Here is a 14,556-nt window from a genome sequence, read left to right on the forward strand (position 1 = left end):
CAACATGCAAGTTTGTATGGAAAGAATGTTTAGCCTCTTCAAGCTTATACTTCATGCTGCACATTTTCATGGTTTCAAGAAATTAATTACACCAGACATGCAAGCCCATACTAGAATGCAAGAAGCCATAAACTGCAAGTTTTCACTCTGCTTCACGTGGCTAATTAGCTCTGTTTAAAAAGCAGGTCATTGAGGTCCTGCAGGTGACCACGAATGAGACTATTGGGTAGACCAGTGGGTACACAGGCAGCAGAGACTGAGCGCTCATTGCATGTTTAGCAGTAGATACAAATGCTCTGCATACTCCTCCCACCTTGCCACCTAGTGTTGGTCCCGGACGTTTTCCTGCCTGTCTTGCAGAAATGTTGAGAAGCCAGATTTCCGCTTCCTCAGTGTCTGACATATCTTTTGCACTAAAAATGTCAGGTGTCTGTGACGAGGCTTGACTGTGCATCCTGTGGACCACCTTTTTTCCTTACAGTACCTCAGTGTTTTCTTGCAGCGGAAGGAAATGCAGGCTTGGCAGGAAGTCTCTATGTGGTTTTGGGATAGGCAGAGGGTGCAGACCTTGTGATGGTCACTCCATGGGTATTTGGTGGGCAGAATTAGAAGAGCGTACATTCGATACCCTTGCTCATGGTGCTTTCTCGAAGAATCGTCAGCGAGGATTTGAGGATGACAGCTTGATCCCACAGTGCGTGAATGTGTAATGCACAGTGACCATTGGATCTGGAGCCCCAGTGTCATGGGTGGGTGTTTTCTTAGGCATTGTGTTCATTGCCATGTTCGAAAAGTGATCCTGGAGCAGCATTTCCAAACATGCAAGCCTGATAGCTGAAGAAAACAATCTTAGGTGAGCCAGTGTGCTGGTACACTGTGGACCAAGGCTGGAGTCACAGTGGGTCTTGTGACTTAGACTTCTACGAAGAAAGACAAGTTGCAAACGTCCGGGTCCAAATCTAGATTGTAATTGTATTTATATAGGGCTTACTACCCCTGACGAGGAGTCAAAGTGCTTTTCAACGAGTCGCGCACGACTCCAGAACCCAACAAGCATTGGCATAGCCAATAGGTCTCGCCTTTGGGCCATTATAAGTGTTTAGCCATGCAACAGTTGATGTTGCACCAAGAATATTGTGCTGCATAATGAAATACTTACAAGGTCCCAAAGGCGAGACCTATTGGCTGTGCCAATGCTTGTTCTTTACTGTGGCTACGTATGGTAGAAGTCAGCAACTGCTGACACCAGTGCTTGATAGAGACAGCTGTGCCCTAGTAAAATGGCACTGTAGTCAGCCTGGTCTTTGTCTATTTTCTTATATTTTCATAAGTTAGCCTGGGACGCATGCAACACCCAACATGTTATACCGTTTACACAGGAAACAACAAAATGTACCCAGCTACATTCCTAATCATGTCACTGTTTCTAGGTTGCACAGGTTACTCTGAAATCGGCAACAAAGGCAAAGCTGGACTTGCGATAAACTGTAACTCACAGTGGCACACAAAACGGAAAATGCGGCAATGACATTTCACATATAAGCACATTTCAAACACTGAAATGTCACATAAGCGAACTGGAAACTAGGTGGCTATGGAAGAAAGAGTTTAGACAGGTGGAGGAAGGAGCGGGGAGGAAGATAGGGAAGAGGAGGAAGGGAGAGGGTAGATAGATGGAGGATACAAGAGATAAGCGGAGACTGGAAATGGGGGAGGAGGCAAACGAGAGAAAAAGAAATGCAGAAAACGTGACAATGGGAGAGTTGAGACACGCTGATGCGGTGTAAAGGGAAAACATTTACAAGGAGAGGTGGATTTTTTAACGGGCATCAGAAGCAAAAAAAAGACGCTGCGAGGCAAAGAGAGAAAGGGACGCGGGACAGATAGAGAAAAGAAGAAACGGGTAAAACAAGACGGAGGGCATTGCTGTAGGGAGGGGGGAGGAGAAATGGAACACGGCAGGCAGGGGAGGGGGCTGAGCGGGGAGAGCGGCATGAGGGTGTGAAGCAGCAGGGGCCTGAGACGCGCCGCCTTTGATGTGTTAATGCGAGGCAAGCAGGCAGGCGGCTGGTGGCATTGTGCACGCGCTTTTTAGGGCTTGCGCTTGCGCAAAGACCTAAAAAGCACATGCACTGCAACAAATCGCCAGTGGAATCGCCAGTTAGGTAAACTCTCGATAAGCCCCTATATATCTTGCTCCCGCTCAATGCGCATGCGCATTGAGATAGGTCGCTCGACCTAAAAAGGATTGGTGGTGGATTAGTATAGGGAAATATGAGTTAATTTGAGTGGTGAACATGCAAGTCTGTTAGTTGGATTGAGTAGTATAATGGAAGGATAGAAGAGGGAAGAGTCTAGAAATGTTTTATTTGGGAGATTATAGTAGTAAGATGAGGTTTTGGATGTGTCAAGGAGAGATTCATAAAGGAAGAATTTAGAGATAGGAGTTTTGTGAGAGCACAATAGTAAAATTAGGCTTTTGGTGAGCCTAGGAGGGATAGAGGAAGGAAGAGTCCAGAAAGGGTTATTTTGGAGATCATAGTTGTAGAATGAGGTTGGGATGAGTCCGAGTGGAGGTAGAGGGTATATTGAGAGAGGTATGGGATGAGACACACTCGTGCATTTGAGAGAATCCTAGTTTAAATTGTTTAACATTATTTGTTCTACAGTAAGAGTAAAGCAACAAACATAGTTACATACCCCCACAGAAAGGGTATAAATGTATAAGGAAGACAAAACATAGAGTTTTAAAGTAGTATTGCATAAACTCTGTACTCCAAGTGCTGCACTTGAAGCCAATTCATCTATGCATTTTTATAACTATTTCTTCATCGCAACAGTAGACAAAATAGCAAAGTAGACAAAAGAAATGACAATTACATACTGTGACAGACAAGCAGGAACAGAGACCCACGAGTATCCAATAAAACAACCCATATGACAACTATGCAGTGACCCTCAAACACATTAAGCATAGAATATGCACACTCTCTTTCTCTCTCTCGCTCACTCTGCAGTCTTAGAGTATGTTATGAACGTCAAATCCTCTGTGGCCTGGCTGATAATGTTGCAGACCATAAGGTTTATGAATACAAAACAAAATACACAAACCCTAATACGGCAGCTTCCACGCACCCCAGCCCTCTGATGGTACTGTCAAACCCCAAGTTTCAATCAATGAGCGCAACACTTGCACCCTCAGGCTCAGATTTACACTCGGAAAGTTTAACAAGGACATTGAGGATAATAAGACCATTCAGCTTCTGTTCAGTTTCATCTTATGGTCCCTTGAATCACAACCGTGCCAACGCTCAAAGCTTTAGCTCGACTCTGAGAACACGAGTGCGAACAGAGACCTTCCTTTGCTCCTCTGAGTCGTTGCCTACCTACTACTTGCCAATGAAGTCCTTTGTCATCCTAGCAGCTGATATTTAGTACTGGACTTGCAGGTAGGCAGATTTAAGGCAGCCACCAGGAAAGCTGTAAAACCGTACACTGAGATTAGAGTATGTCGAATTGGTGGCATGATAGTCTTGTTTCCCATGGCTCTTCCCCAGTATCTATCCTACAGGCTAGCTACCATTTGTCAAAACAGCAGTTTAATTTGAACCCACAATTTAGTAAATTAAGTTTGATTAATGTTGGGAGCGCCAGAGAGCCGGCAAACAAGATGGCCACACTTGTGTGAGGCTACTGCAGTCCAGGATTGCCATCCGGCATTATCCTGCCCCAAATGGCTGCAAATTGCTGCAAGAAACTAGGCTTGGACTTATAGGGGATACCTGCAACCCATGGGGCCCCAGATAAAATGAGTTGATCCAAGTCAGGGGCGAAAATTCACTAAGAGGACCTCCGGTTCGCAGAGGCTTACCAGACCTTTAAGATGGCAACCGCGTTGGAGAGATCGAGGAACCACTGCTGTTCTTTCTGAGGTGAGTGGACCGCTGACTGCTGTGCGAGGGACGAGAGGGGCTATCTGCACCCTCCCCCGTCCATACACTGCTATGAGTATGCAGAGCATGTGAGTCTACTGCACTATATGCTATAAATAGATGGTTACAGAGTAACATACATTTGATGTGCTGTTGAAATGAAGTTTTCATGTGAAGTGCCACAGACACAACAATGGTGATGCAGTTATCTAAAAAACTAAACTAAAAACTAGGACTAAGAACTCAAATAAATCACTCTCGAATCCAGACCAACATAAGACTTTCTTAGAACCAGGATAGAAACCTATCAGTTGAGTTTCTACTCCACACGAAAGGATTGGAACCTTTCAATACATTGTCTTTATCAACTTTACATTCTTTGTTAGATTATGACACTGCTTATAAAGATGCCATTGTGTATTTTTGTGGTCCCACATAGTTATATATGAGACCACTCCAAGAGTGGTTTCATTCCCGCTGGTCACAATCTGTGAAGTATTAAGTCGTATTAGGGCTTATACAGAGAGTAGAACAGTGAAAAAAGTAGAAACTGCCATCTATCACAGGGAAGGATGTTCACAAATGTATAATGGGTGATCATGGTTTAGGGTGCATCTCCAATGGAGTGAGACACAAAAACATGAGAAATATAATATCTGTCAGCACACGGTTAAATGGCACATTTTAGAGTCACATCCGCACATGAATGTTCTGAAACGTAAGACAATAGCCGTAGTCTTGCCAGTGTGCCTAGCCATTTTTTTGTTTGAGTTCATAAGTCTGCCTTTTGAGCCAATATGTAAAGGTAAATCAATTAAATAAATGCAGGAGGTGTAGTTAAATCCTTTATATGAGGTATTTTCGTTGTATATGCTAGATTTATAAAGGAAGGATGTCTTTATTACAGGTTAATCTCATAATTAAACTTTTCTGTAAACATGCTCTGCTAATACTTAGTTTACATACATTGGGGGTTCAAAACGCTGTGTTACTAGGATACAATTAGGAAATTCTGAAAAACATGGAGGTATTTCTTGCCTTTTGGAACTTACAGGGGAATTACCAAGGTAGGTTTGGTTGGCATTTGGTAATAAGACCAAGAAAAGGGGTACAACTCTAGCATTTATGGTGAACATATCCTTGAAACATCTACAGTTCAGTCCATATTTTCAAAAACCATTATTGTGTTGATGCAGCACAACACAAGGTACACTAGTTGAGCATTTAATGACTAGTTTGGAATGTGACACTTAAGAATTTATATGAAATAGCTACAATATCTTTCTCATGCTGGGAAAGGAAACATCTACTTAACTGAGCAAATAGTTTTTAATGCTTGAATAATTAGGAATTCATATTCAAGCCACCCAGCAGCCTAGAGGTGCTCTAGTCATCAAAACCTGCTCGCACATACACACAAAAGCCTCAAAATAAAAAGATAATGCAGACCGAGCATAGCTAGGGGAGTATGAGGAAATGGGGTGTATTATATGGTGGTGTTGTGTGACCTCACCGTGTAATACACTTACCAACCCCTTTAGAACCAGTAAGTTTCATTTGCTAAACCCTCTAGCTCAACCCTGGGCAGCTGTTCATTTTATTAATTTTATTTTATGTATTGAGTTTTATATATCGCACACAAGAAACTTTCGGGTGTCAGATTGCTGTACAAGAATAACGAAAGGTAGTTCTGATATGAGCGATAAACAATAGAAACATACATGGGATTGGTCATGGAAGTAATAACTTACAGTGGCAAAAACATGGAACATACCACAGGGTAAGAAGACAGGAACATGTAGTCTCTCGAAAATAATGGCATGTACACGACCCTTTTGGGTGTCTGACTGTTCTTCAACAGTTAGCATGTAGATGGTTGGGAAACAGAAGATCGGCGTAGATCCCAGATGGTGGTGGACCTAGAAGTGATCAATAGAATGTCATACAAGGAAAGTAACAACAACAAAAATGAACAGGAGCAAATAGTGTCACAACTAGGGGGTGAGGGAGGATATCCTCAATCTAAAAGGAATATGTTTGATAGTAGGTTTTACTTATTTTTTGAAGATTCATGGTGAAGGGTTGGACCTGCTCTTGGGGGGAAGAGAGTTACAGATTTTTAGGCAACTCCAGAGAAGGCTCGTTTGTAGGTTTTCTTTTTGTTGAATGTTTGTGGCTTCAGTAGTAGGTAGCTTGTGCTTTGTGGAGATAAGTTTCTGTTAGAAAGGGTCAGTTTCTGCACCAGGTAAGAAGTAGTATTGTGGTGAAGAGATTTATGCGTCATACAAGCAATTTTGAGGTAGATCCTACCCTCATAGGGTAGCCAGTTCAGTGATTGGAAGTCAGGACTGATGTGCTCCTTTTTTTCCGAGCCTGTGATTAGCCTAGTTGTCGGGTTCAAGGTTGTCTTCAATGGTGCTAGCTTGATTTTCTGAAGACCCACGAGGGTAGCACTACCATAGTCTAATTTAGATATCCAAAGTGCTTGAACTGCTGTTTTGAGAACTGCCATGAGAATGAAAGGTTTTAGTTTCCTTAATGCGTGTAGTTGATGATTAGCCCCTCCGGTGGTGGCACCAATGTGGTTCTACATGGAGAGGTTACTGTCCAAGATTATTCCTAGGGATTTTGCTGTGTCAATTATGTGTGAGGTACAGTTCGAGGCTGTAAGATGTGGGAACCATTCTTTGATGTTAGGAGTGATACTGGGTAGTGAGATTAAAAAGAGTTTGGTTTAGAGCACGTTAAGTTTGAGGTGGTTTTCAATCCGCCACTGTTGATTTTTTGTCAAAGTGTTATTCAGGATGCGGATGTCTTCGGGTGAGGCAATTTTCATGCAGAGTTTAGTATCGAACGCATTCATGCGGTAGGAGATGTGAGAGTTTCAGGATTTCGGTCAGGGGATCCACGTACATGTTAAGCAGTGTGGGGGAGAGAGTTGAGCCTGGGGACGAAAAGCGTATCTGGCGACTGATCGGATAGAGCATGGTTAATCAAAACGTTGAGATCTGTTGTGTAGGAATGAGGAGAACCATTTTAACAAGGTACAAAAGAGACCCACCCTGCATCTTAATAGGTTCATAAGAGTCTCATGTTTGACCATGTCAAATGCAGCTGACAGGTCAAGTAGGATTAGTAAGGAAGATTCACTCTGAACGTAGAGCGTCGTGACCAATGTGCACCAGAGCAATTTTGGTGCTGTGACCTGGCCTGAAACCAGATTGGCCTTGGTCAAGGAGTAGAAATTGCTTGATGTGACTGCACAGCTGTAGGTGCACACATTGTTCTAAGAGTTTGGCCAAAGTTGGGATTTTGGAGATTGGGCTGTAGTTGATAGTCAAACTGGTTTGAGTTGTTTTTTTAACAAATAGGAGTAACCTTGCCACTTTTTAGGCAGTCTGGTATAAAGCCTTGAGTAAATGAGGCATTGATAATCCTGCTCCATAAACTCAGCAGGAGGTGTTTGGTCTCATTGAGGAGTTTGAAGGGTACGGGGATCGCTCAAATGGTTGGAGTATTTCAGAGATGCCAAAAGTTTTAAGATGCCACTTTCATCAAAGGTTTTAAAGCTGGACCAGGCAGCATTGTTTTTGGTTTGTGGGGAAGACTTCTAGAGGATTCTTCCTGAGCATGGGTGGTGTGGGAGGCTTCGAACGGTAAGAGTTTCATAGCATTCTGGATATCAGTAGTGATTAGCTTGGTTTTCTCAGCAGAAAAGGAGGCAAACATTTCTCGAAATGGTATGGTTTTGTTGTTTGAGGAAAAGGAATTGCTCATCCAGTTTGTTTGTTTTTTGACAATTTCAAACTTTTTTGGGTGGATTCAATACTGTTGCCAAACAATTGCTGCTTCGGAATTTCTTATGTGCCAATTATAGGCACTCTGTCTCTGCCTCAGAAGTTTGAGGTTCGTCTATGAGGGGACAAGTCTCCATGATCTTTCAGCAAGTCTGAGGTGGTGGCGTTCCTCGTTAAGGTTACAGTTGAACCATGGGTTGGATCTTTTGAAGAGGACTCTTTTTTTAGTTGTTTCGGGTCAATGGCATCCATGATGTTTGACATGGAGTTGATGTAGTGATCGGTGAGATCTAATGTGGTATACATGTTGGTGGGAAAGAACAGGCAACAGTCACTAATAGCAAAGAGTGTGGCAAGGTTGATGTTAGGGGTGTCTCTAACCCAATGTTTGGCTTTCACAGGCTGACCCCTGGAGATAATTGCCCTTTCAGCTATCAAGAAGGTGATGCAATAGTGGTCAGTCCATTTCCATGGTAGGATAGATTTAATTTGTATGGTGTTCTCCTTTGGTATGATTAAGTCTAAAGTGGCCCCTTTGTTATGAGTAGGGGTGTTACAGGCTTGAATCAGGTTGAGATCATGGGGGAAGGATTTTCAGCTGTTCACAAGTGAGTCATTTGGGTCGTTCTAGTGAATGTTGAAATCGCCAAGAAAAATCTGGTTGTTATGGTCTCCATTATTAGTGGAGATGATCTCCATGATCTGTTCGATGAATGTGTGATTATCTCCAGGAGGGTGGTAAATGGTGTGTAGAGTGCATGTTGAGTTGTCTTTGGTGGAGTTGTTGATACTCAGATATTCGTAAGAGGGCAGTGATAGAGAATGGGTTTGTTTTATAGCTATATCGGACCTTTAGATAGAGGCAAGTCCACCCACAGAGCGCCTGAACGGTCTGGTATGATGATGTCATGACTGGGAGGGACTGGGATGTCTAGTATAGGGGATGAGGATTCATTCAGAGCTCAAGGTTAAGTATGAGGTCAGCTATGTCAGCTGTGTGTGTTTCACAGCTGAGTGACAAATGAATAACAAGCATTTTAGAAAGTTTTGGTAGCATTAGCGAAAGTAGAGGGGTTAGCCTAACGGCTAAGGCGCTCGACCTCGGACCTGGGGATCTGGGTTCGAGTCTCGGTAACGACGCCAAAATCCCCCTGTGATTCTGGGCAAATCACTTAATCTCCCCGTGCCTAAAAAATGAAAGTGTGTCCTCATGTAACGTAACTGGTGCTATGTAAAGCGCTCTGATAACTGATTCGGTTCGGTTCTAGTTCGCGCTATATAAAACTCTGCAAAAAAAAAAAAAAAAAGTATGTGAGATGGGGACTTGTTTGTTTTATTAATGGGCCTAGATCTAGGGTGGGGTTCCCTGATAGCGTGTGAGATAATAGTCTGACTTTTTCAGTAAACATAACATGATCAGTCAGAGCAGGGAGAGGCTATTGTTATCCGATAACTGTCTCACTAGCATATTGGGTCGGAAGGAATTATCTGGATTCGGTTTGCTTATCTAACTAGGTTGAAGAGCACTGGTGTTGGCAGGGCTGGCAGCAGTTTGGTATTTCAGAATAGGGATGTTGCAGTTCTGGAGGTGAGCCATTTGTATCAACCAATCATGTTCTTAGTTAGAAGTGATATGCACTAGATTAAGGATGTCAGCCCTAATCAACTATAGATCCGATTTTTTTGTATTGAGCAAGTGTGAAGACTCCTAATGAGCTCCTGACTGGTGGGATCACAATGGTATCGATACATAGTCAAATCAGGATAGTCAGGAGGACAGTCGTTAGCAGGGTCCACTATCAGAATCTTAATATTGGATAACTGATTGGGAGTGGTTTGGATACAGTCCCGGCTGAGAGCAGTGTTGAGATAGAGTTCCCTAGTAGGTTCGAAAGAGAGTTGGTGGAGTTATGTTGTCGTTGGGTAAGGTCGGCATTCACGAGAGAGGAAGGGGTATTTTGGACTGTAATTATACCCATGGAAGAAGTGGGATGCGGTGAGGAGTGGGCTGGAAGGGGTGTTATGGCAAGAAAGGGATTCACTGGGGAGTTGGTATTAGGAGGGAAGGGCTGAAAGAGAGTTTAATTTGTTCTTCATGTAGGAGAAGAGATTATTTAAATGTTCCAAGTTGTGATTGGATGATTGAATGAGCACAGTGTCATTGTTATTGATAGAGATGGTGGCTTGAGCGTTGTACAAAGGTTGAGGATGCAGTAGTGAGTTTATACCCATGTAAACCTTTCTTGGTGGTGGTGATGTTGAGTAAAGAACATAGCACTGTCCTTCATTTAGCACAAAGTTTAGTGACGAAGAAAAGATAATTAGGTATAGGTCCCTTGTTGTAGCGGATGTAAAGGTCTGTAATATGTTTTTTTTTTAATTCAGTTTGAAAATTTTATGTTTGAGATTTCTAGTGGCGCTTTTGGTTAAGTTAGGAGGATAATTTAATATAAACGTGTTGTTTCCTGCAGGGGACAGTAGAGAGTTCAGGGATGGTTCCATGTTGGGTACAGTAGTGACGGAGTAGCAAAGACAATTGAGGCATCTGCATCCAAGATTACTGCCATTTTGGTAGCAGAAGTGAGGCTTACTTCATTGAAAGTCTGGGAAGTCCCCTTTCCATTTTTGTTCTTGTGTTATTGAGGATAGTCTTGTATCAATATCTGTGAAAGATGATGGGTGAGGGTTCCAGGCACAACCATGGGGGCCTTCTGTGATGGCACAATAACACCATTATAAAATGTAGTATAAGTAATAAAATAGAGGTGAAAAACTAAGTGACTGAGGAATAAACTCCCACAGCTATTCCGATATGAACTATGAAAGGCACCCTCCGGTTGATAAGTCCCCCTCACCAGTAGCCAAAAATGAGGGTTGTCTTTAAGGCCCCTCTGGGCGAGCAAGCACAGATGGTCGGGGCCAAGCAGCGAGGGACAGTCTGCGCCATACTAGAATAAAGAATCAGTCCTCTTAGGGACTCAACCACCTGGTAGTCAAAGTGGCAGGACCCGTCTTGCACCGAGCACATGCAGTAAAGAGTCAGTGCAGGGCAAGATCTGTGTAAATGGCATGCTTGGCAGGATCAGCGAAGTAGCAGCAAGGTCTATCCTGGAGGGGCTCATTCAGGTGTAAGGGCCAGCAAGCACCATGCTCATGATTGGCCCAGTGGTCTTAGCGTGGTACAGCGATGAGTAGCTTAAAAGAGTGGCAACAGTTCTTGGTAGATTGGGGGAGTAGGGTGAAAAATATGCTTTACGGATATGATGAGTCCGGCAGCCACTTACCACTATTCAGCTGCAGGGTCCAATCCAATTGTTAGACAGTCATGACTAGGAAACCGCCCATCATGGAGGAAGTAACCCTGCAGTTGGGGACAGACTGCTCCATCCTGGAAATCCGGCAGTGGGTCTCAAAGGGAGCCGCCACTGGCCTGGGTCCCCAGCAAAGTAGAAGGACCCAGGTTAAAGCTGATCTCGCACCGGAAGGCCATGGTGGATTCTACAGGACATCAGAGTCTTGATCCAGGGGAAAAACAAAGACTGGTGAGTGCACTGCTCAACGCTAGCCCCTAAGCACAGGCAGGGTGCAACACTGCAGCACTCCGCATCGGTCCAAGGCAGTTGGAGGATGTCGCCAGCACTTACCACCCACCTGCTTGAGCGGTTCTCGGCAATATGGCGGACTCCGGCATCGATTGCCCATCCCCAGGTCCTCGGGCATCCCACCTGGAGAGCAGTAGGGTGCGAGGTGAGAAATGGTGTGACAGTAGAAGGGAAGGCCTCACTTGACCAGAGGACCACAATCGTGAACCAGAGACTTAATTCTACCAGCCCACCGGTGATCCAAATGTGGACTCCCTCCTTCAGCCTGTTGAGAACCTCGAAGAAATTGAGGTGAAAAACATCAAAGATCAGGTACTGTTCCAGTATCAATTATGTTGGTGGTGTTGCGGGGGGTTAAAGGACACAGATAGTGTACGGATATCCGCCTTAACAGGGATTCAGACCAGAAAGTGACCCCAATCCCGGGAGCCTCTTAAAGGCTCGACCTTACGGTGACCATCTTAGTTTGCATATTTGCCTCGGAGCAGCAAGGCTTACAGAAAGGAACAAGTGTAAAGCATTTAAACAACATCAAAATAGTTAACAAAGAAATATACGAGACACTCAAGAAAACCAACTTAAATTTATTAAAATAGACAATTTTTAGGCACCAAAACAAAAAAGATCAACTGGGGGGTTCTGGAGATATAGAATTTACAAGGTACAGTAAATGTGCTCTTTTTACTCAACGGGGAACAAGCACTGGTAAATTTGACGAATTTGACACTTAGAAATCTTTTGAGGAAAAATTAAGGTATCAGTGCTGTTACTTTGAGTTACTTTGGACGACCATCTCCAGCAGGTAGACAGTCAGGGAGACCAGGAAGGTCCACAGAAACATTTACCTCAAAGGTAGGAGCAGTCTTCAGTTAGTTCCAGGCACTTTTATCCTTTGCTGTAGGTTTTTTTGTAAGTGGACCTGTTGCAAGGGATACAGGATGTGAAGATGCTCAAGGATGCTCTAGATGCGATGAGGTCAACAGGGGTCTTCTTTTGGCTACTCCTTGGTGAACAGGCCTGGAGAGGAGATCCTGGCCACAAGGTTCGACGTCCCTCGAATCCTCAGCTCTGAAGGAAGTCCAATCACCACTGGGGCTACCAGTAAGCCCGTAGCGGGGGGTACAATGGAACCCTTCCTCAGATGGTAACTTGCCTTCTGGGCGACCAAGCTGCACTCTAACAACTCTCCCAGGTTCAGCGAACTAGGGGGCAACTTTGTGCATCTGATCTTGGTCTCTGGTGCTAGACGGTGACAAGATGTGGCGTCTTAAAGATTTGGGCTACCAACTCGCCCCAGCAGGCATCTTCAGCTGTTATGGCCCTGTGCTTTGATCATTAGGTCTGCCAGCTGACCTTTGCAATCTCTTGGTTTGGCTGGGCTCCAGAGACGACTTCTCAACAAGCAGGAAACAGCAGGCACAGTCCCTCTCCTTTGCTAGCCACTGGGTTCAGCAGGTGCAGTCCACTCCGGTGCGCTCTCTCTTCGCTGGCTGGCAAGTGCAGCAGGGCAGTCCTTCTGTGGTCCTTTTTTCAGTCAGACGAGATCTGAGTTCTAAGTGCTCTTTTAGGCCCAGAAAATGCCCTCAAGGTGGGATGCAGTGGGTAACCAATGGGCTTCTAGGTTCCCTCCCTACTGATGACCACTTGCTATAAAGTGTGGCATCTAGATATCTCAGCATGGCCCACTTACAACAAGGAAGAACCCCTCTCTTGGCATTCAGAGCTCCCTATCACAACCCAGAGGTGTGGATACCAAGGGGGCTACATCCGCCTGAAAAACCAGTTTGACAACTGACCTCTCCTTCTCTGTCCCTGGTACCAGCCTTTCTACCTCAACAACAGAGCAGCCCCTCACCCAAATGTTTTCCATTTTCCCTTCAAAGGAGGCTTCCCCTTTGAAGTACGCCTTTTGGGCCAACACCTGTGTGGCTTCCTGCAGAACGGAAGCAATGCCTCTCTCCTTGGCAGGCCCCTATTTTCTCCTGTCATTGGGGTCATTAGTACGTCTCCCCAGGAGGGCAGAAAGCTGTCTGCAGGACAGGCCCCATGTACAACAGTAAATGGACACTGAAGATTTTAGCAGTTGTCACTTTAGTTGTCCAAAGTTACACTTTGCCCACCAGTAACATTAATTCAATTTCAATATGAAATTGGAGTTTATGCACTGATTATTTTGATACCTTACAGTGCTAACTTTACTATTCCCATTCAGAAGTATGCAGGCTGAGATGTCAGCATGTAGCACTGTGCTTGTCAATGGGGCTACTAGCCTTTCCACAGTAAAAATGACAATTTAGGGTTTTTACTGCTTCAATATTTAAAAGTACATGTTCCACTTTTTAACATACAGCACCCTGCCTTAGGGCTTCATTGGCCGCCTATCTTAGGGGTGACTTACATGTGTTAAAACGAGAAGCTTGGCCTCTGCCATTACTTCAAATGACAAAGTTGTGTTGGCAGTTTTAAACTACCCTTCCAGTCTACAGTGGCAGACTGGGAGCCATGTTTTACCTTGTCGTACTCGTGGTGGCACAACTAGTGCTGCAGCCCAATAGAGACACCTCAACTTATATGCCCTAGGTACCCTTGGTACCACATGCTAGGGACTAAGGTAAGCTATGCCAATATGGAACATGCCAATTAAAGCTACACCACTTTAAGGGCCAGCACACTTGCCCTTTTCTAGCAGGGCTCAGGACATTTCAGATCCATTACACCAGTACCTAGTGGTTAAAATAGGGGCAAAAAGTGGGTCTAAACTTGCAAAAAGCCTGTTCCCTTACGGGGATTAACAGATATGTACATGATAGTCATCCACAACCACCAAACCATTAAATGGCAGGAATACTCGCAGCATCTGAAGCTAATACTATCCAAGTTTCAAAACTATTGTGAGAGATAATTCACCTCCAAACTTGAATTCTCTGCACTATTACTGTTTCTGGTGTAGGTTCTGCTTCAACCGAAAATGATTCACACAGCCTGCTTTTTGAAATCTACCTAAAATGGAATTCTGTTTTGCACACTGCTAGATAGTTGCAATAACTACTTTTATCTCCTGGCTTCCTTGGACTGTAATTACAGACAAATTACTTTTTTTTATATTGGTGAGTCGTGCACTCATAATGGAAGATTTTTCATTAGATAAATGGGACACCCCATCACCCCATCAAAATAGGATGCTGGTTTGATGACAGATAGAAGACACCTGGATGGGGGAGTGGA

At 44.1% G+C, this 14,556-nt stretch overlaps 1 protein-coding gene across 9 annotated transcripts in view; it reads left to right on the forward strand.

Moving 5' to 3' along the window:
• The window catches only part of PLEKHA6 (pleckstrin homology domain containing A6), a 687,077-nt gene that overhangs the window by 603,690 nt on the left and 68,831 nt on the right, over window positions 1-14,556 (forward strand). The window lies entirely within an intron of this gene.

This window comes from Lissotriton helveticus, chromosome 5_1 (genome assembly GCF_964261635.1).
Source record: "Lissotriton helveticus chromosome 5_1, aLisHel1.1, whole genome shotgun sequence".
Classification (NCBI taxonomy): Eukaryota; Metazoa; Chordata; class Amphibia; order Caudata; family Salamandridae; genus Lissotriton; species Lissotriton helveticus.